General features: G+C 39.2%; 1 long non-coding RNA gene across 1 annotated transcript in view; it reads right to left on the bottom strand.

Annotated features, from left to right (window-relative positions):
* LOC138526789 (uncharacterized) overlaps positions 1-25,091 on the bottom strand; it is a 498,216-nt gene that overhangs the window by 13,667 nt on the left and 459,458 nt on the right. Inside the window, exon 4 of the long non-coding RNA XR_011283731.1 lies at positions 2,944-3,025. This is a non-coding gene — a long non-coding RNA (uncharacterized lncRNA). The remainder of the gene's footprint in view (positions 1-2,943; positions 3,026-25,091) is intronic.

The raw sequence follows: 25,091 nt of genomic DNA, 5'->3' as shown, positions 1-25,091 counted from the left end.
CATATGCCTCACTACTGTACTATTGTTCCCTAACGTTGCCTGTAACTTGATGTTCAAAGTGCACATATACCCCTGAGTCAGGAGCGCTATACAAATAAATAAATAAACAAACAAACAAACAAGCTTAACAAGCCGTAAGAGGATGTTCTTTTGTGTCCAGGGAAACTTTGGTGGGATGTCGCAGAGTGTCAATATTGGGCAACCAGTCGAGTGACATTGTGGAACTGGCATTTTGGGACTGGAGAGTGGCAAAGGGGGTTCTGGGGAAAAAGTGGTCGCCCAGGAGTGGAATTCTACTTAGCACACATTTCCACATAGACTCAGAGGGCCTTGCGAGGTCAACTTTGAGGCCTTCTCCCCTGTCTGGTGCAAACCTTCTCCCTTTGTGACGTGTTTGGGGGACATGCCCCTGCAGTGTGGGACATCTTGAAGATAATGGGGCCTTCAGGTTCACCTATCTTCTTCCTCAGTGACTCTTGATGTGGTGCATTTTGTTATAATGTTTTGGATTATTGATTGCAATTGTTTTTGTATGTTGTTTTTTGTGTTTGATGATTTTTTTGAATCCGAATAAACTTGTTGACTGATTGACTGAATTACCTCACAGAAACTGCACGGCAAGAAGCAAGAGCATACTTACACACCAGTAACAGCAAAAGTTTGTAAAAAAGTAGTAAGTACACACTACATTTATTTCATATACTAATACTTTTTCTGTATTATGTACACTAAAACCAATATTTATTTTTTTTAACAAAGAAATGCCCAGTACTTTGGAATGGCTGGAAGAGAATTTCTCACGAGATAAAATGAATGAAGAGAGTGATAATAATTGTAGACACAACATTTCTCTATATAAGCCACTTAATAATACTTTATATGTACTTAACACATTTTTTTTAACAGACCAGACAACCAATAGAACTAATTTACCAAAAGAGATAATAGAAGATCCTCTCAAACAAATGGAACTGAAAATAGATGTATTACTACAACCCTTCAATCAACTAAAAGAGTGTATTGTGGACCACATTAAAGAAAACACATTCAAGAAAACATTAAATACCACTGTCCCACATGTACCAGTTCTCCCTCTCCATGTCCCAGCCAACTATCCCCAAACCCTCTACACCAAAAAAAACGGTACAATGAAACTTCCATCCCTTGCTCCCCTCCCATACATCATGTCCAAACCCCCCCCAACCAATGTATCCACAAATCTCCCAAAATCCAAACATACTGCTTTCTGAAACACACAGCCATAGCTATCTGCTCTTCTATCAGGAAAACGACTTACTGACAAACTCTCTCCTTACACAACACACCCAGTAAACCTTATTGACCAATCCCTTGCTCTGCTCAGTTTCATTTGCATGGCACTCTACCCCAAAATCCCTGTATGTAATACGTGCTGTCTGCAGACAACCGCACTGTCCGCAGACAAATCGTAAATGTGAGAGTGGGGGATGAAAAATTAAATATTGTGCCCCATTTCCCATTTGAGGTTGGCTCTGAAAAGAGCCTTTTTTTGTTTTTTTGGCAAATGCTTCAGAAACACCTTTTATTTTTCTATTTTTTTCTTTTTTCTTCTTTTTTCCTCCAAAAATCTTCACATTAGCTTCTCCAAAGCAACCCTTACATTCCAAAACAACATGGCATTTCCCATAAAAGATAAAGAAATGCCATCTTCCTTAAGTAATCAACATTACCAGAGTCAATGTAGTCATTGTTGCAAAACAACATGCCCGATATAGTCATAAAACCAAACATGCCTCATTTGACTAAGCACCTAGAAACATTTTGCTCAGGTCAAAAAAACAGAACTATTGTCCCATATTGCCCTAGGTGTCAACCCAGAAAAAATAACCTTAGCATTTGGAAGGACTTTCATGATTGCCTGAACCAAATTTTGCAGATCTTGCAACAAAGTAGTGCCATTAACACAGCCCAAATGCACAGCACCACTGTGAAGGACAACTACATGAGGACTATGAAACCTAGCCACATCCTGACAGACTACTAGAATTGCCTGCAAATTCAAATAAGGCACAGCACTCCACACCACATCCACTCCTTTTGTGTCAAAATGGTTAGCCACATTCCTAGATTGTGCATACTGCTCGAAACCGTTCACAAACATATCTCCAATCACCAACACCCTGACTTTCTGCACCTCTGCCATCTTCACTAAACACAGCCTCTCTCAATACAAAGCAGAACCTCAACACCTGATTGACTAATCCTCAAAATACACTCCCACTTCATGCTCGGAAACCCCGGATGTAGCATGTCCTGTCTGCGAACAGCTGCGATGTCCATGGAGAACTTAAGTAACACTGAGGGCAGCCCTTCTACCCTTTCCACTGCACTCTCTGAACCATTTCCTCACTGGCTACTTTAAGCAGTCACACAATCATCCACCAATCACATCCAAGAACTCTACATCTAACTCTGTTATCACAGATGAGCACTTTAGATGTACTATTGATCACTCTCAGTACAATTTGGCTGTCACTGCAAAAGACCTACAGCAACAACAACTATAAAACTTCCCAAGATTTCCACTTGCAGATTCAAGCACATCCACATGCATGAACACAGACTGCAGGTATGAATATTTTCAACACAGTACATGTGCACCGCTTCTAGAAATACAATACATCCCAGGAGCATAGCTCAGTGGCAACGTGCATGCCTTGAAAGCAAGACGACACAATGCAATACAGATTCGATCCCCGGGTCCGTGCTTAGAAACCTCTGGGTGTTTAAGTGTGTTCTAAATACCCAACTAAGACAAAATAATTATGCAAAAACAAACAATTCCTGTATCAGTGCCTCGATGACTGCGGGCTGTGTAAGTGCTTTAAAAATGTAATACAAAATAAATAAAATATGAATAGAGTAAATGCCACTGACCCTGTATAAACTGTAAAATGAACTTACTGTCATTTCTCCCATCTGCTATGATGAAGTGTCACTTGCAAAGCTTTCAGCTCTCCAAATGTTTGTTTACACATGCACCTATCTAAAAAAAAAAGGTTTCATATTATAAAATGTGAAAAATAACAGTATAATTATGAAAAAGACTGTACAGTGTTTTATAAAAGTACACGCAGCCAGGATAAGTACATACATCTTCAGTCAAGCACATACACACACAATATCATTAGAAAGGCTCCCAGATCAAACAACACCACTGTCTCTATATCAAATCCATCTGCTTTATTACCCACACTCTCACAAAGGCATACATTGAATGATTTTATGTACAATCTCTCCCATTTACCCTGTAAAAATAGCACGAAATGCATATGATTATTTCTTCTATCTCTTAACATCCATTAACATAACATTAGAACAACAAGTGTGCTCTATACATTTACTATTATACCCATTCGAAAAACATATTCAACTAACAGATTCTAAATAAAATATACAGGATGCACATAGGCAAAGAAAAGTGCAAAACAATGTCTATATTAACAAAAGTACTATAAACACATATATGCACTAACTTATTTCTTTTACACTTTCAGTGAACACCACTCTCCTGAAAAGCAGCAGCATCTGAAGTATGAACAAGGACTTAGAAGAAACCTACTCTTTCCATACAAAAAAGAAAGTACAAAACTAACATAATGTTCTAACTGTCACTCAAACACACTAGCATTTTAGTGTTGTAAAAGAAACAAATATATTAACCCTTTACCATTAGATGTAATATCAGTGCTTCCCCTTGCTAGCTACACACTTTATATTGTCATCTGAAGCCCAGTATAGTAACACACACATACAAGAATAGCCTTCCCAACCTGATGTACCTGCCCATTGCACAATCACACACCTCCACAATCATACTTACCATCATGCTCAGACACTCATGCACAAAGCACACATACACTGCACAACAGCCCAACAAACACTTTCTTTCTTTTTCCAACAGACCCCAAAGAATGCCTACCAAAAAGCAACTCTGTCGAAAGCAATGCAGAAGTAGAGCAAATCAAAATAAAAGTGTCTAAAATAAGCATCCATCTCTAGCAGATTTTGTACAAAAAGTTCAAATAAAACAGCAAATACAGTCAGTAAGCAAAACAAAACTAGCTTCCAGTACAGAAACGTTGCCTCCTCTTTAAAAATATAAAACTAAAGAGAACGTTATTAACAAGAGTTCAGCTACCACTACTGCTAACACTGGACCTATAAATCTTGATGTAGTGGCAAGTAAGCATACCAAAAAAATGTTTTACAAAAAAATGTTCCTCTAGAGAGTCCTTCAGAACCTTTTAAAAACAGGAGAGAAATCATGCACAATGCTTAAAACCTACCATAGAAAATTAATCCTAGAAGCTCTCGTAGACAGTGCAATCATTATCAAAAGGAAGTTATTTGTTTTAGTTTTAAACAGGATAAAACCACTAACAAAACTAACTACTAAACTACAAAAAAGACTTCTCAATAAACGGAATATCACCAGAAATAGCTTCTTAAACATCTGTGGAGTTGAATGGAGTCACACCATGAACACAGAAACATATTTTAATGAGGAAGCATATAAACAAAAGAAAACAAACCCAATTGCCATACATAGCAGTGGACGAGGGTATGCAAAACTTATTAACACCATTATGGAATAAGAAACTCTGCTCACAAAAATATCCCCAGAAAACTCAGTATCACCTCCCCAATCTATTGAAGCAAAATGTCCAGTCTACAAATGGCTGTGCACATCAATGTGTAACATTGCCAAAAAATCTTTCAAATCTTTACGCTAGTTCCTCAATCAGTATGTAAAAAGCAAAGTCAAATTCAAAATGAAACTACTACAAAATATGGATGCCTGTCCAGTGCACAAATACACAGGGCTACAAGGACATTCATTAGCCTGCATTCCAGGACCTATTTGCAAAAACACAAAAACACCTTCCATCATATCAAAATTATATCAACACATCATTCAACTATAAGAAATCTAGTCTCCACTATGCGAAAAGTCCTGCTTTAGCACTAGGCAATTTAAATAACAATCTTCTACATGGTACAGCCAAACAACTACTCGAAGAAATAGACCATATACGAGAAAATATTTTGGAATTGAAAGCCACTTACAAAATGAAATAGATGTACAACAAACTAGTAACTACTGTACAAATAGCAACCTTCTATTAAACACATACAACAAAGAAATACTAAAGTTTAAAAGGACTAAGCTGAAGTACCAAACCATGTGTGTGTGTGTTGCCACCGGACTTCTTATAAAAGTACCACACAAATTATAGACAATCAAAAACAGCTAAATTACCTCCCTCTGAATTAGTCAAAGGCATTTGGGGCAAAGTAGTTTATTTACCATTATATCTCACAGAAAATGTACACACTCTAGGAGTGCAATGGCCAATAGATCAATCTTTAATTGTCTTAGTAAATGGCGTAGCTACAAAAGACAAACAAGTGTGGCAACAGCTTGTGGACTTACATAAAAAACAACAATGAATACTACAAAGAAATGAATATTGAAGAAAACCTGAGATAAACCATATTAATAATTCAAGAGTCACCAGTAACTGGTCAATTTGAACTTCTTAATCCTGCTACAGAATCAAATATTTTAGACCATTATACAATTCATCCTTTACACTCTAAAGACACTATAGATGATGCACTTAAAATGTAGCAAATGCGACAAGCCAAAGGATCTCCAATCAGCATATGGGGAAAAATATAGAAGCACAGGCCTTTCCGCTACTCTTTCCTACTGGAAAAGGAGGAAGGTATGATGATAGACCCACACAAAGAACAGCATCAGACTATAGATCTCTATGAATGTATTCTGATGACCCCAGATTCAGACAAAATGCTTTGAAATTGAACTAGCAACTCTATGCTATGGAGTTGCACACACATTAAAATCAGCTACCCATTTTCAAAATATGTCAGCTACGCAATTATTTAAAAAAGTGCAAGAAAAAGATGAGGTTTTACAGTCAAGTATTAGAAATCTTTTAGCAAACATGCATGGTATAAAAGAATATTGGTTCCGATGTCACGGAGATGATACGCTGTATGATAAGAAACCTTAGCCCACCCACTTGGTTTGTAACATTAAGTTGTGCAGAATATACATGGGAAGATTTACACGATTTCCTATGCATAGCAAACAAAAATAAAACAAACATATATATAAAAGAACTCTGCTCTCTAAATCCTATAAATATATAAAGCTATTTCCATCATCGCTTCATTGCTATGCTACACTTTATTTGTAATCAGACTGTTCCTCCCCTCAGAGAGGTTCAACACTTTTTTGGGAGAAAAGAATAACAAGCCAGAGGAGCACCACACATCCACATGCTATTATGGATTAAAGATGCTCCTAAATTTGGTCAGGACACTGATGCCACTGTTTGCAGTTCATCCAAAAATATGTCACTTGTGAAATCCCTTCACAAACAACACATAGTGACTTGCATGCACAAATTTTACAATTTCAAAGACACAAATGTGGGAAATATTGTTGTCGCAAATATTTAAAAAATGGGAAATACTATACCAAATGCCGCTTTGGTTTCCCTAGACCAATTTCACAACAGGTCAAGTAATCAACTTTTTCAGTCAGACATAGTGTCAAAGGTAAATCACCTAAGAACACATATTACATAAAAATAACAGAAGAATCAAAATACATCAATATGTACAATGCAATCATTGTTTGTTTGTTTGTTTGTTTGTTTGGCATTTATTATGCGCACCGGACCCTGGGGTATAAGGGCGCAGAAAGTAAGAAGATGTACAGCTTGGAGCATAAATTACGGGTTACAGTTACATGTTACAGATAATTACCAGTTACAGATGCAAGTTTACAAATACAAGTTTACAATCATATGGTACAGATGCATTGCCCTCCTATGGAATGCAAATGTAGATGTGCAGTACATTTCAGACAATTCCACTGCAATTGCACGATATGTCACAGCCTACTTAACCAAAGCAGAGAAAACAGAGCTTCAGGACCTCTGGGATGACATATGATCTGACAAAACACTATCACAGAAATTGTACATTTTAGGCATAAAAATGCTCTCTCATAGAAAATGTGGCTGCTATGAAGCTGCAGACTGTTTAACCGGTACTGCCTTGTTTGCAAAATCTGACAATATAGTATGGCTACGTTTTGGTCCTACTAAATCTACAGAAAGAATTTTCAAATCATATGAGGACATAGAAACAATAGCCAAAAAGTGATCCTAACAGCCAAGACATTTTGAATAACAATTTACTAGACACATATTACCCAAACAGGAGTACCACTTTGGAAATCATGTGTCTCAATCACATAGCCCAAAACTTCACATACAAAAATAATGTTAAACCAGATGAAAAGAAAGGTAGATACAGAGTGGTAAATTGTGAAGACAGCTTAGTGAAACTTACCAAACACAGCCTAATTAATCATGTCAAATTGTCATTAAAAACTCCTCAACATAAATAACTGTATTGCATGTCCCTGCTACAACTTTTTAAACCATGGAGAAAAGAAGAAGAGTTACTGAATACATATGACTCCTATGAAGACGCTTTCAAAGCAAATGAAAGACCTATAACAGACGTAAACTTTACACAGTACCCAACAATGTTGCACAATGAACAGCAGCACGAAGAAGAACTCCAGGCCCAACTACAAGTGGACACTCCTGACAGTAGTCAACCTTCTGTAACAGGAAGCCAAGAACCACTTGGACAGCCCCTATTACCAAGTGAGGCAGAATTAGCCATGACAGAAGTAGAAAATACCATTTGTCAGTATGAACAGTCTACAGAAGACTTTGCTGTACTGAAATCACAACTGAACAATGAGCAGCGTAGCATTTTCTAAGGAATACCAAAACAAATTGAACATGGTGTGGAACATGAAAATAAAAACTTTACCTGCCAAGACTACAAACCTATACTGCTATATGTGAGTGGTGAAGCTGGTTCAGGCAAAACAGTCTTAATCAAAATCCTCAGCAAGTTCCTTCAACAATTAACAAACAACAAACTGTCAGCTGTTGTAACTGCCCCCACAGGTTTAGCTGCCAACAACATAGGCAGTGTCACTTTACACCGATTACTACTCCTTCCAGAAGAACACCAAAACAAGTTAGACTTTTACAAACTTTCCAAAGAATCTGCAATGGAACTACGCAGAGTTTTCAAACAAATGAAAATGCTGCTAATAGATGAGGTGAGTATGGGCTCCAACCTAATGTTGGCTTTGATTCACCACAGATTACAAGAGGTCCTCAAAACAGACTACGACCAGCTGTTAGAAGGAAAACACATTTTTTTCGGAGATCTTCTCCAATTGACACCAGTGAAAGCTGAACCTATTTTTAAAACCTTAGGGCTCAAAACTGTGCCGAAAAACTCTTGGCAGCATAGGAAATGTCAACCTTTGGCAACATTTCCAATACAGAGAATTAACTGAAAACATGTGCCGGTCTGCCAACCTCACATACACCAACATTTTAAAAAGCATTAGAGTTGGTGTACTATCTAAAGAAGCACAATCAATATTAAAAACCAGGCACATTCATACACTCTATGGCTATAACTCATGTGCTACTGATGTGATGCAACAATTAGCACACAAAAATGTCAATTGTCTGTCCTTGATGCCAACTCTTGCAAGCGGTTCCAAATTCAATGAAACAATGTTGAAAAAAGAAATGCAACCAATAATTGAAATTTGCTCCACAGATAAACTGGACGTACATGGTATGACACTACCCATGTGTCAACAAGCCACAACAAGACTAAATACCTTAGAAAACTCTATATCCAACACGGCTGGTTTGGAGAAGATATTAAAATTATCTTTAAACTGTAGAGTAATGCTTAAATGTAATTTGACGTGGAGCAAGGACTAGTTAATGGAGCACTTGGTAAAGTTGTTGGCTTTCAAACATACCCACGTGACAACAACATTCAATTTGTCAATATTCTGTTTGACAAACTATCAGGCATTAAAAGGATAGGAAGTTCAAAAGCCTGCTTCTTTCTTTTCAAAGACATGTATGTACGCAGAGAAACATTTTCACTAACTCTAGCATACGCAGTGACCATTCACAAATCGCAAGGTCTTACCCTAGGTAAAGCATTAACAGATATTGGTAGCACAATCTTTAAAGAAGGCATGAGCTACGTAGCACTATCACGCTTACATACACTTGACGGGCTATTTCTAATCAACTTTGATGTAAGTAAAGTAAATGATGATATTCTTTGCATTCTAGAATGCAATAGGCTGCGTTCACTCCACACCCCATCTGAACACCGATCCTGTTCCACAACAAGCAAAATGTTGTAAAAGAAAACTACTTCAAACTGAAACGATACAGGATATCACTACAATTCCTCCAAAGAAAAAAAAAGAAACTAATACCTCATCAAGTACCACAATCAAACAAGACTCTAGTGGTCAAAGTAACTCAACTACTTCTTCAAAGAAGCAACACACACTCCAAACAAATGACTTCCACACAGAACTATCATGTCATTCAAATTTTCAAATATAACTGTTGTAAATTGATACGCAAATGTAGAAATAAATAATCCATTCCAATTGCCACCAATTATTGAGAACATTTACTTACACAGTACAGACCAGTTGTGTTTGCAAATGTTAGTCTTTCATAGAAATGTAACCAACAATCCTGACAACAATTACAGTGTTCATGGAATAAGACAAATTGTCAAATTCACTATAAACTCACTAGAAGATCCACAAGAATTTCGAATGTACTTACTACAAGTACTGGAAAACAAAAACATACCTATAGATAAAATCTTTCATATTTCATACATGTGGAAACATACATGCACTCTCTGCAAACTTGTGGCACAGGAAGAAGTACCTAATGAACACTTTGTGTATGTATCCATACCTAACTGTGAATCCATTCCATTTCAGCAACTTGTACAAAATTCAAACCATGGCAGATTATGTACTACCTGCAATTCAGATAATCCCTCCACCTTACAAATACAGACACATAGTAAATACGTAATAGTAATGCTTTTATGTTACAATGAAGATGGTACCAAAAACAACTGTAAATTGACTGGATTCACACATGGTTAAGTATCACTTGGTAAGAAAACCTTCACAACAATAGGTATAATCTACCACACAAGAGCCACAACCAATGCAGGTCACTACACTGCATATATAAAAAAGAATTGTGGATGGTTCGAATGTAATGATAGTACCATTACTCTAAAGCAGAGATTGCCAGTAAATCTTGTAAATGCTTACTTAATATTCTTAAAATCAAAATTTAATACGTAATCTGTGTATGGACATAAGCAAAACTTCAACTTCAAATCTGTGCACAGAGTACACTAACATGTATCTAACTGCCCCAAGATTCTGCAACAAGCAAAAAGATAAATAAATACCACTAAAATGTAACAAGAAATACACAGTTAGAATACGCCAACAGGTATCTAATTGCCCCCAACTCTACAACAATCCAAATATAGAAGATTAGCAAGAAACAAGAAATAAATAGTAAAATAATGAAACAAATTTGTTGTACCACACCATAGAAGGTTTTCTTTTTAATCCAGCATGGATTTTTTTTTCCCACAGACCCAATGATTTAGAAAACAACCACAGAAACTGAGCGAATTGCACAGTACACTGGTTTGAACTATAGTACTTGTAAAGTACTAAATATGAGGGTCAACAAAATACAGAAATGTCTATTATGCAATGCAATAACTCATTATGAACTACCTGCTCTAACATATGATATTTTCTTTTATCACAGAGATCAAAAAAGTATGTCTGGTCCATGTCATCAAAAAACTGCATATAACCACAAAAACTCAACCAGTAAGTATCCAATAAATAAACTCAGAAACACAGCACTCCTTGTTACAAACTCTACAATCTTAACTGCATAACCTAGCCAAAACTTCACATACAAACTCTACAAATGGAACAGTACACACACGTTTGGGTTGTTAATATTTGATGGGTGTTTGATTCTATGGGTGTGTTATGCTGCAGTGGTTGTGGCCAGAGTCTTGAGTGCATGGCCTGTTGCCTACCGCCTTCACCCATGCACCCAAAACTCTAGGCCCTGGCCACAACCACCGCAGCATAACACACCTATAATACCAAACATTTTGACTGTGGTATGTGGGCTGCTTATAGATCATATTAATTATAATCAATGCTGTTCTAACAACCCAAAACCAACATCATACTAAAGTAAAATACCTAGTAGTGCATTCATCATGTCCGCGGACAGCCGCTACGACCGCGGGAATGGCAAACACATCAAGGGCACCTGCCACCTAAAAAAATACAGTATTTTACCCATCTCTTACTCCTCAACCCTCCCCAAGCACTCCCGCACACCAACACACTCCCCAAAATTGCATTTCTGCCGTGCTGTCGGCAGATCCAAGATGGCGGGCGCATCGAAACAATGTGACGTGCCTCAGGCCTCACCGCAGCCAATCGGCGAACATGTTGCATGTCCACCAACATAACGCAAGTCGACTAGCCAATCAGTGTCCTGTCCACAGAGCGAACAGGGAAGTGTGTCCGCAGAGCGGACATAGATATCACAAAATGTTTTGCCTTACGTTTTGCCCATTTAAAAGAAAAACTACTGGATGGATTTACACCAACACTAACAAAAGCTCACTTTCGGGACAAAGCCACCGCTCCTGCCACAAGTTTAGTGGCAATCCGTTGAGCGGTTTGAGCAGTAGGCATGCACAAAGTTTTTACACATTATGTATTTAACACATTCAAAGTCAAAACCAAATCCTGGATTTTTGACCAGCTTTAAGTCATCTCAGCGCCTCTGTCTTACATACCCTTACCTGCTGACCTCTGTTATTATTTAGCGGCACTGAAACCACTGTAATATATGTAGATAGAATCCATGTTAAGTCGCCTGTTTTTATGTAAATTAATGTAATTTTATCTGTGTTTATATGCAGATCTGTAACCTTGTACAAATTGCGCCCTGATGCCTCTGGGCCTGATGGTTTGCGTGTTATAAATAAAACAAAATACAAAGATGTCTATGAAGAAAAAAAATGTGGGACCCCCTATAATTTTGCCCCCCCTGAGCCAAACCTCACTAAAATTCAGAGAGGCCCATATACTTTTTTTGCAAAGTTTGGTGAGGATTCGTCCAGGGGGAGCGATGTTATAAGCTTCCCAAAAAGTGCTCTTCCTATGGGATTAGCAATTTAACCATAACTACATAGCCACTACTGTGGCTGTGTAATATATTTGCTGGTTGTTTTATTTTGTTCCCAGTCTAAGGCCCACATTTATTTTATTTTACATCCTCATAATCTGACTCAACACTTGTTCTCATCTTTGCGCTATGTACACACAATCCTAAAACAAATGCCTCCACCCTCTGTACATTTGGTATTGCAAGTCATTTTTCATCGAAATTGACACCCCATTTCTTCATTAAAATATGATACAAATACAAATGCCATTATTGTCTCTGTCAAGCCCAGTGACAAACAAAATGTAATTTTGTTTTTTTTCTGCAAACTTTTGTTTATCATAGATAGTTATTCAAACTGTGTGTCAATGGTATACATTTGTGATTATTAGTTAGGGCTACTACAGGCATCCCCACTTGGTGGTCACTTTTCACACTGTCTTTAGCAATAACTGGTTGTTTCTTCTACCAGTCTTCTACCAACATGAATCTAAAATGAATGAACTATTATAGTTTTTGACCTCACTTTTTGAAACGTGTAGTCAGCAGGAATGTCTGCAGGAATTCTTCCAACAACTGATATCAGCCCATATCCGTAGTGTAGTGACCACAATAGTAACCATCCATTGCATGTAGTCCTTTGCATGCATCATACAAGGTTGATATTGCTAACTAGGTCGTCCAGCTAATTAAATGGGAGATATTATCCATCCCCCAGTTTTAGAATAAAAAACTCTGTTATCACAATATTCTGACCTCAATTGTCTTTCTCCCCTGACTCTACTTATTCCTGATCATTGCCCAGCAAAGATTTCAATTTTGCAATTATAACAGCCACGCCGCATTTTGTTGTAGACATTGACCAAAAACATAAAAAAAAGAAAATCTTGTTGGATAATGTAGTCTGCTCATCCGTTTTCACAATTTTTTACCAAACTAGCAGCATTCCATGATGGTATTTTAATAATTCAGCCCTCGCTTTCTCCCTCGGTGCACACCGATTTAGTATAGAGAGCTCATTGGTCCATGCCAATGGTGTCCCTTGGCACTTCATATATAACTGTTTCAGCAACCTCTTTCTGTGTACTGTCTAAGTAGTCATAGACAGACCCTTTACCCAGCTTTACTTCAAAAACGGTGTGTGCGGAGGCTAGCAGGTTTGTGTCAAAGGATTGTCATTCCACGTTTTTCAGCCAACCTAAAAGTGAAACATTATTACAGTGTAATGGTACATATATAATTCCGATATCAGGGTAATTCATTTGTCTTTTTACCACTGAGTACAGACTGTAGTTCGGGAAATAAACTGACTGCTTCAACCAATTTTTTACATCTGTCCCTGGTGGACACTAAAACGAAACTGCATAGGAATATCTCCACATGTGGCCCATCTAATATGACAGTGGGTGTTTGTAGTACATGTTCTGCAATTGTTGGTTTTCTTAAAGCAAGTACCATCTACTGTCTTCCTCCCATCTTTTTGAAATGTTGCACCCATCCACAAAGATTGGCCATTAACAAGGCTGTTTACAGTTTGAATTGTGCACCACACATTTTATTCTATCCAATTGAAGATAGGGTATCTTAGTTACTCTTTTCCATTACTAGCAGTAAGCTTCCCAAGTTCTCTACCAAGGCGATGGATTGTGGTGTTAGTTATAGTCTAAAGGTACATCATTTAACCTCTCTACCTCCGTAGTCAATCTCTTTTAAACATAATCATGCTTGGTAGTCAAATCCATCACCTCTGATAAAGTCTTATCTGCCTATTCCACCATCTTCTGTTCTTGCTCACCCATTGAATGTGTTCCCACCCTTTGGTCCTTCTAAGGAGCACTTGTCTTATCTTATGTTTCAGAGCACTTAACTGCTTGATGTGTCAAAACAGCAATGGATTTGCCTTATCAAATATTGTCTCTTAATTTACTATTTCGGGTTTCAAACCCACTTTAGTTGTACACAGATATTGTTCCATTTCTTTATGTAATCCCAATGAGAAATTTCTGAAAAGGATAATCCAAATAACATTCCTTTATATAGTCTTCCCTAATGTCATCATTTCTACTCAGTAGATCTTTATTCTTTATTGTTCTCTTGGTATGTATTGTGTAACATAGCCATCCTCCCTCACTTTTTTAAAATTATTTACACAACCCTTACCTTTGCCCTTTCCCTTGCTTCTATCCTTGTTTTTTTTCTTCATTTATAGATGTTAGAGGGATGCCAGCCCTCACATTATGACTTCCTTTTTTACTACTTTTCTGGTTCAAATTGTATTTAAGAAATTGAATGTATGACGACAAGCCGGGGTTATTTGCTTACAGTTCATATTTTAAAATATGTTTCTGGCATGCACAAATTCACAAAATCTTACGAACAATAAAATACAAAGATGTATGTCATGAAAGCACCTCCATACATAGTCCATACATATGTTGCTACTAAAATAATAAATGAATGAATCAATTATTGGATTACATCACTACTGCCAGTTTTGTCAAAGCAATATTCAAGATAACGTTGATTGTTTTACATGTTTTTAATTAAAGGAAAGGTTCACCCACATTTTTAATTTGCCCAATCGTAATGACATCTGCATCGATCAACATATCAATGTTTTTGCCGAGCATAACTTACAGTTTGAATGATTAAAATCCATGTACTGCCCCTGTTCTCATTAGTCATCTTGTGGTAAATAATATCCAGCGCGATCAAGCTAAAGTCAAGTTGCCATGATGGCCATAAATAATAGGACACTCCCCTGCTTGTAAGTTCAGCTGCTACAGCCACAAAATCACATCCCTGTTTGTGATGTGAGCGGACGGCGCAGCTATTCAATACCTCCAGGTGTCAGCATGTAAATGCTAAAACGCGTTAGCATTCAGTAAATATTAACTAAGCCTTCTTCCATCCTTTTACTATCATATATACATTTGCAAAAATGCTACATAGAAGATGCATGCATATAAATGCCATGACATTCAATCTCTTTCTTCCATGGCAAGAGCACATACTAGGTTTCAAAACAAATACATTTCTCTTTAATAAGGAGCAGGACACACAGTGCATGTAAATAAATGCCACTGCTCACATGTTATATGTATATTTTCATGGGCAGTAAATACTCTATGAGCAAAATACAGGGGGCCTCATTACGACCCAGGCGATAAGTTACCGCCTGGGTCGTACCTTTATCACCATGGCGTAAACTACGTTTACGCCATGGTGGTTGGCGGACTTACCGCCCCATTCCGAGGTGAGTGGGGCGGTAAATCCCCATTAACCCATTTACCCTTCCCCATTCCCATTTTTGCCCCATAGGGCATAATGGGAGTGGGGAAGGCGTTAATTACGCCACCGTAAATTACGGTGGCGTAATTAACAACAAGGTCCCTTAGCGCCATGGATTTTAACACCTGCTAAAAGCAGGTGTTAAAACCTCCATTGCGCTAAGGGACCTCGGAATCAGGCGGTAAGGGTCGGCGCTGTTTACGCCACCGTAAACCCCTTACCGCCTGGGTCCTAATGAGGCCCAGGGTGTCTTCTTTTTTATTGGGGGCTTGTTACGAGAGTACTATGAAACATATGTGAAAGGAGGATTCCACAACAAGCTACCCTTCGATTCAGCACTAAAGGTTGGAGACTTAGCCTGACCCCAGGCAAGATTTTGCAATCATCGTTATCAACATATATTAAAAGATGAAGTGGTCGGGATTACAAAAATATATCAAAGTTTATTCCATAAAACATAATAAAAATTAGTCCTCTTGGTCACATTTGCAATTCACAACATAAAACATGATTTTATCACAAAATAATAATTGGTTGTGTGATAATAGTATCCTTTTGACTATGTTGGTCTATCCAATTCTACACAAAAGCTGGGGTGATGTTAGTGGCCTATGGGTGACTTTAATCAGTACAATTCATTATTATATCTTGAAAAGGTCCCCATATTTATTGTGTCGACAGAAATTTGTCTGTTTCCAGCCTTATTCTTGAACACACGTTTAAACTGTATCAGTTATTCAAACAACATTTGGTCATCCGTGTAAGGCTTTCTTCAGGCCACAAAAACCCAAGGGTGAGGGTGTAGGATGTCATATTAGAGGTCCTATTGTATTCTGTACCAATATATCTACAATAAGCCAGAAAAACATTCATATTTTACCGACCAGTCATAATAATTTTTGTCTCTTTTTCATATCTGCACGGGGTGGTGATAGAGACTTGAGACTCCACAAGCTGGAGCTAAAGTGGATTTACAACTTACACTCTGTAAAGCACTGATTAAATCTATACATTGAATGGAATCTTTTCCTGCGCAAATAATTCCTCCACCTTTTCACCGTCACGTTAGGTGTCCTTATTACGTAGACATCCTATAACTTGGACAGGCCTGCCTCACCTCCTCGCAGGTAGACATGCATCTATCGCTCCGACTTGGCATACACCATCATGGTGGTTGAATGGAGGCTCCCCAAGTGTGGGCACCAGTTTTCTAAATTCATTACGTCCGCACGACACTATGAGACATTATGAGACATTACACCGTTAGTACCCAGATTGTCTTTCTGCGGTGCACCCTCATCTAACGATACACATTCCACAAATTGTAGGCTGTTAGTTAGATGGTAGATACATTTTGAATATGGGGCTTCAACATGGTGGTTTTGCAATGATGACAAGACGACGCGACTGTTAGAATGCCAACGCACGCAGTGTTCCATTTGGAGCCGGTAAGCATGGCTTCCCAGTCCGCTATATGTAATAATCTTTGAATTGCACAACCGTTGATGCCCACAATTTATTATCTACTTTTATTGCTCATTATCCAGGAGGCCCCCTGATCTAAGATGGTGGCCCGGCATTGTGGTTGCTAGGCGACCCCCTCAGCCAGGATTGGCTCACTTGCTTTATATACACAGTAGCCCGTAACCAGAAGGCGAAAGCCGGTGCACCATCAAGGGCCGGAGCACCATAAGGGTGATCTTCCTGTCTGCGCCCTCTCACAATCTGAAGCCATTTCAGAGGGGCATGACCCCGCTCTCATCATCGTCGCAGGGACTGTAGCCCTCCCCATGACCTGATAACAACGCGGAGCGTTGAGAAGCCAACCAACCCACGCAGCGTTCCATCTGGAGCCAGTAAGCACGGCTACCCAGTCCTCTATATGTAATAATCTTTGCATTGCACTGCCGTCGATGCCCACAATTTACAATCTACCTTTATTGCTCATTATCCACAAGGCCCCCTGACCTAAGATGGTGGCCCAGCATTGCGGTTGCTAGTCGACCCCCTCAGCCAGGATTGGTTCACTTGCTTTATATACACAGCACCCTGTAACAGAAAGGTGAAAGCCGGTGCACCCCCAAAGGCCGGAGCACCATAAGTGTGATCTTCCTGTCTGCGCCTGTCCGTGACAGGACACCGACAGAAATCTAAGAACGTTCAGCATAACACGATCAAGTACGCATCCAGCCATAACCACGAGATTTCCACGCCCTATCTAGCTGCAGAGACTATTTCTTCAGCCATAACCAAGAACTGCCAAGATTGGCTATTTCATGAACAAACTCTCAGTTGGCTATACATAAATTCTGTGCATTGTGGCCAAACGCGACTTTGCCACTGACTGACACTAATCTTAATTGATTTGCGCTACCTGTTACCATGCTCTTTAGCTCTCTACTTATCAATGCTCAATATTGGTTACAATTACGGCTATACTATGATACCCTGACTGTTCTAACCACCTCAACTGTGATTACTTGATCAAGCCTATACGGCCATCGTATATCGCACTGTGTTCTGAACAAGCCTATGACGCTATCCTGTTACTGCCTCTGTTAGCTTATTCTACTGTCCCCACGGCATTTAGATAGCACTAACATTGCCCGCTGGACCAGCCTACCTAGCCAATTGCCTATTGCCAGCCTTACTGTCCTCTAACTAGCCTATTTCTGATACATCCATTGTCTTTGATCAAGCATACTGTTTGATTCATCCTATTGTGCTGTTGAACTGGCCTATTCTGTTTCTCCATAATGTTATGAACTACCCTATTGATTGAACCAGCCTATCCTGCTACCCTTACTCTAATTGAATTAGGCTAATTTTACTTGCCCTATTGCACTGAAATCAAGTTTTAACTTGATATTCCCACTAGTCTGCACCAGACCATCACGTCATCCTCATTGCATTGTATTGATCCTATCCACATTGCCAATGTACTGTCCTGGATATCCACCCATAATACGAACAGATAAACTAGCCTATTGCTATTTATCTATACTGGAATGATCCTACGATACACTACTTTATACACCCACATTAGTTTGGTCACATGACTAGCTTAGTGTGTATCTTTCCATTCACACTTACCGCCATTTGGCCTCATGTCAGACCACTGTACCATTCCAACATGGAGCACCTATAGGACCTAAGCCCCTCCATTGCCACTCACATTACAATGTGTACGATCCTGCCTACACTATTCTACCAGGACTCACTCCCACTAATTGGGACTCCAGAATCAAGCCCACCTCATTTCTACCTACGTTATACACACTCACCACTCCTAACGCGAATCATGGTACTCCCATTTTGCATGGCATACTCAACACTCCTACAGCTGTCAAGAAGCCATGTCCACGAACAGTTACACCCACCACTAACCCCGACATAACCAAGCGTAATAACAGACTAGGTAGTAGATTACCCTCTAACTTGTACTCACCAACCAAACATAACTATAAAACCTCTTGCACACCACGCACAGAACCCACTAATGACAAGTCTATGTGCAATAAAACCCTCACCACCACAACTAACTGCCCAGTTCCTATTAGCTCCAGCTTGACCTAGAAAGGCACACAGAAGCAGCCTATAAAAGAGGCACTCCTCAATGCCAGGTCCCTTGTTGCCCACACAACCGAGATCGCTGACATCATACTGAACAACAATTTTGACTTCCTTGCATTGACAGAAACTTGGTTGCACGACACAGCAGGACCGTCTCTAACCCTTGCTGTCATTGACAACTATTCTATCATCAAAACTGACAGACCTAATGCTTGAGGAGGAGGAACAGCTATCATCTTCAAATCCACCGTCAACATGAGACTAGCCACCTCTACCCCTCTGGCATCTTGCAAACTACTTTCAGCTAAATTCCAAACCTCGCCTAAAAATACCATCTCTATCCACCTTATCTACATGCCCCCAGGTCCACCTGGGTCCTTTGAAGAAGAAATAACATTACTAGCAGCCGACTCTACCAAACCCACGGTGATATGCATTATCCTAGGTGACTTCAACCTTGGCTACAATGACACCAATGACCCACATGCCATTTCTCTAGCTAATGCACTAGTTGAACAAGGCTTCATTCAAATAAGTACCAAACCTACCCATTAGAAATGTAGGATACTTGACTGGGTAGCCGATCATAATTGCAACATTACCTTAATGGACACTACACCACTCGTGTGGTCCAACCATCACCTCATCGCCATAGAACTTAATGTTAACAACTCAGAGATGAACAAACCCACTATTGCACCACGCTGTCTCACCAGGAACAAACGCAATATCAGAGCGGAGACTTTAATTCCTTTGATAATCCCCGCACTTAATGCATCACTGGCAAGAAATGACCCTAACCTACTAGTTGACATTTACAATGACTCTGTGACTAAGCCATAGACATTATTGCCCCACTAAAACTACACAAATGCAAACCTAGAACACATTTGAACTCTTGGTTCACTCCTGAACTTAAAGTACTACGTACAGAAAAGAGAAAATTAGAAACTGTTTGGAAATCTTCTCCCTCCCTAGAAAACAAAACCAACCTCAGCATTATCACTGTGACCCACAAAAATGAGATAATCTGCACTAAAAAGAAACCTTTAATAACAGAATAAGCCACGCAGCATCCAGTACCAAAGAATTATTTAACATCCTAAAAGAGCTAGAAAATCCTAAACCACCGGCAGACACTTGCACCAAGGATACATTATGGTGCACCAGCATACAAAATGCCCTCTCCAACAAAATCATCAGGCTCCAAACTAAAATAGATGATAAAAGAACCCAACTCACCACTAGAAACCCTACCACACCTATGCCACCTTCCACTGCATGCCTCAATTCAGAATTCAATTTCAGGAATGTCGCCATACCGGGAAGTCCAAATAATTATAGCATCTCTAAAACCTTCTAACTGTAAAGGTGACAGCTGCCCCACTCAGATTATAAAAGATGCAGCTAGAGATCTAGCCCCTTTTATCACCAAACTTGTACACTCCTCGTTCACCAGCAACACCGTCCCAACTAACCTGAAACAATCCTGGGTTCTCCCTATATTGAAAAAACAAACATTAGATATGGCTATACCTACAAATTATAGACTGATCACGACAGTCCCATTCTTACTGGAAATCTTGGATAGATTTGCATACTTGCAAATTCAAGACTATCTAGAATCTAACCAACTACTCGGAACCTGTCAATCCGGCTTCAGACCTCAGCATGGAACGGAAACTGCCCTTGTTGACCTCAAAAGCCAGATTGATGAACTAAAAGACAAAGGCAAAGTTGCTATCCTACTCCTCCTTGACTTATCAGCTGCCTTTGATCTGGTAGACAATAAAATACTATGTAATCACTTATCATCGGCAGCTCACTTTTCCGTCTCTGCAGTCACCTGGATCCAATCTTTCCTTGTGAATAGAACAATGCGTGTCTTTTCACCGACTACAGCAGCTGACCCAATCCCTATCACTTGCTGAGTCTCCCAAGAATTCTGCGTATCGCCCACTTTGTACAACATATTTACAAAGCCACTATTCGAAAAATTGGACCGTGTGGGTGTCACCTACACGAATTATGCAGACGACACCCAGATACTCCTAGCACTATCAGGAACATAACAATACCGATGTTGGCCGGCTCAATTAAGTCTACACCATCATTCAGGCATGGATAGCCACACATGGCCTTTGCCTGAATGATGATAAGACTGAGTTACTCTTAGTTGGCTCTCCCAACAACCTCCTAAAATTGAGCCCTAACTACACCAACTTTACTATTGATGGGAACAATATGCCTGTCGCCAAACATGTAAAAACCTTAGGTTTTAATCTTGATGCCCACTCTAACCTAACTAAACAGGTAAACATGACCGCCTCTGCCACCGCCTATACCGGCAAGCTGATCAGGGCATGTAGACCGATACTGTCACCCAACAGCGGCCTTACACTGGCCAGAGCTCTCATACAATCCAAATTGGACTATTGTAATGGCCTATACCTAGGCGCTAACAAATCTATAACTAACAAATGCATATCCTGCAAAATAATGTGCTTAGAGCAGCATTAAACATCCCTAGAAGAGAGCATATTTCAGTCACAAGAAAGCACCACAATTGGCTTTCCATAAAAGAGAAAATCGACCTAAAAACCATCTGCCTCACTCACAAAGTGCTCAACCACCAAGCCCCACCATATCTCACCGACAAATTCACCTGGAAACCATCACCTAAAATCACAAGATCATCCAATACCTCCTGTCTAGTGGTGCCCAGGTATAATCTTAAGAGAGCTGGTGGTACCAGCTTCCCGGTTATAGCGGCACATCTATGGAACTCACTCCCACAGAATATCAAACTGTCCAAGCTTTTGATTCATTCCGAAGTCACGTTATCACATGGCTACTTAACAAAAACTAATTTCACCTCTCTACCCCACTTTCTTACTGTTCTTACCTTTGGCTGTCCACTTACCCTTGCATATTGTCTTGCTATATGTACGTTAAAACTTTATTTTTGATTGTATGAATTGTATTTCACTTGCAGAAAATATACCATGTAACCGTTATTGTACAAAATGTTGTCATGTAACCATCATCCTTATACTAGCGCCCAGATACCCGTGGGTCAGGCGCGCTATATAAATAAAACAAACACACAAACAAACAAGCCCGAATTCCAAGCTGCCTGGGCAACTGGTGCCCACCTTCCCTTCTCTGCTCCCCCTCCCACTTGATCTCTTAGTACCTGTGTATTTTCCAAAGTGGGTGCTTAGAGTCTTTTTCTTTTTAAATAAAAAAGAAACTTACCATAGAAGTGCATCCTGAGGCGGTGCAGTCCTGTTGGACAGGAAGCCTGTTTTCAATGTTGATGACGTCCAACGGTATTAATATAGAAAATTGACGCCTTGTCCAATAGCACTGCACAGCATTGGGCAGACCTTCTAAGATAAGTTTATTTTTTATTTTAAATATGCACCATTAGCACCCGTGTAGACAACTACACGGGTGCTTATGGCGATATGCCCCGAGGTGGCGGGTCTCCCCTATAATGGCCGTTACCCTCGTTATGGGACCCTTGCTGTGCTCATGCCCTTAACTTGGGCGGTGGGATGTTACCTACAGGGTGGGACTGCCACCTTGGGACATATCGCCTCAATATATTTTTGAAGATATTTCTTGATCTCCAGGTTCAAATTAACTTTAATTTGCTGTGAAAATGTAATGTAATGGATATTGTATAGGGCTCGTCTTCCACTATTGGTTGCCTCACTGCATGTGATCCTGTAAGAAAAAAGGAGTGTAGGGTTCATTAACGTGTCTGTTAGAGATGCAGATGCAAAACCTGTAGTTTGGATGGGTGCAGGTAAAAACTATCTGGTTCTTGAGTTCCACCCTGATTTCTATTGGCTTGTTATCGAATCTTGTCAATATAATACCCCCAGTGAAGAGCCCAACATCTGATAGACTACAATGCTTTGAGTCATCAAATGATATGCATACAGTCACATTAAATAATGTGCGCTTCAGACATTGTCCAACACACCTGTCCACCATGATCAAAAGTTTGCTTGACATACTTGTGAGACCATCTACTCCTAAATACTATAGAGGGGGTTATTGTATTTCAAACAATCTGACAAGGGGGTATGTAAACAACAATATCAACTGTAAATTGACAACACAAAGGAATAAAGGTGTGTATGCCATTCCTGTAATGGCCACCCCAGACGCAGTGCCCCAAAATAGTCCTGTTGGTCTCTTTAAAGCTAAACCAGAGCTAGGCCTTTCAAGATGGTCAGAATAAAGAAGCATATGTCATTGGTCCTGCTGGCTAAAAAAGATATGTTTCTTACATAATTTTGACACCATCTCCAAATTCAAAATGTTGAATGGGATTAATAAATTAACAAGGATCTGACGAGGTGGGTGTTCCACTAGTTTGAAAGGAAGCCAAGGCTGTCCACCTCTGACATGCAATTGTGTAAAGAAAGCAATAGAGGCTTCTACCTCATTCCACATACAGATAAGATTTCTCTGGGTGATTTATTGAAGACGGATTACATTTTCTATGAAATGTGAACAGTAAAGTAAGCCCCAAGCAAATGGTCAACTGATGTCATCTTGATACCACCTCAAATCTCTAAGTATCAACTATTCAGAGGACATTCCATCCTGTATCTGCCCACATTTCACAAATACTACACAGATTTTAGGTTAAAAAGCCAATTTTTAATCCATGATAAGACCTCTGATCTATTTTGAACCTGAAAAGCATCCAGTACTTTAGGCTACATTACAAAAATGGGGCGGTAATTACGTTACTGCTTCATTACTGCACCAACTAACTACAAGTTTGGCAGAGAGGAAGAGGATTCACCTCCAGCTAAGAACTGGGGTGAAATCCGCCACTTTGCTGCTCAAAAAACAGCAAAATCATCACAATTACTAATGGCAGAATTAGCCCGGTGGTTATTCTGCTGAATTCCCAATGGAGTCCTATGGACTTAAATTAATGGGGGCTAACACCGCCTACCACCAATTTTAATACTGTGGTAATTCCACCAGACCAAGTGATGGTGAGAGTAATTCTGTTTGTTGGTATCTTGGCAGATTTATCGCAGAGATCCCACCAAACTTGTAATGAGGCTGTCCCCAACGTTTTCTTTTTCATAATGTCTCAAATAAAAAGATGTGAGTAATTTTGAATGTATTTTTCTTTCTCCATTTTTATAATATTCTATAACATGTTTCAAATTCTACTTGATCTACTGTCCTCTCTTATTTCTTGAAGAATGCATGTGAATAATCCTTTTACAAATTAGCTTCTAATATTAGTTTAAACTGATTGAGGAAATATCATCATTACCTGTTCCAAGTTTCATGTTCTATACATAATTTGTAACCCATTAGTTGTATTTCTCACATTTCAGCTTCCCAATGTCACCTAGGGTGGGGGTGTTCAAATGTCATGTAGCCAGTAATGTCTGGTGGGTCCTAACAGGTAAAACTATGCACATGTTGCTGCAGATGAGTGAAACAGTGTGGAATCGTATAAGGAACAACTCTTTGCCAAGCCACAACCCCACAAATAAATGTTGACTGGGGTGAAATCCAGTGAACAGGTTAGGGTGTTCAAATGTCAAGTAGCCAGTAATGTCCAGAGGGTTCTAACAGGCAACTATGCAACATTTGGTGCAGATTGGTGAAACGGTGTGGATTTGTTTAAGGAACAAAACGTTGCCACAAATTCCACCAAAAAACAAATAAATGTTCACTTTTATATATATAGATTGACAGGAACTACACTTTAACTTATTTCATTGTGTCAGTTGAAGCAAAGCTCTCTTCTGATTGTGTGTTCAAACTTGAAAATATTTCAACCTAAAACTAAGCTTGAAGGAAACGTTTTTATTTTTATATGTACATTTGTCTATGATACAGGAGACAACTAGGATGGGGCTGATTTACTTAGCTAAATAAATGTATACTGCTTGTAAAACTTTGCGTTATTGTCAAGGTCCATTGTAG

This window comes from Ambystoma mexicanum, chromosome 14, assembly GCF_040938575.1.
Source record: "Ambystoma mexicanum isolate Mex_15411 chromosome 14, UKY_AmexF1_1, whole genome shotgun sequence".
In the NCBI taxonomy this organism is placed as follows: domain Eukaryota; kingdom Metazoa; phylum Chordata; class Amphibia; order Caudata; family Ambystomatidae; genus Ambystoma; species Ambystoma mexicanum.
This window is presented reverse-complemented; position numbering and strand designations above follow the sequence as displayed.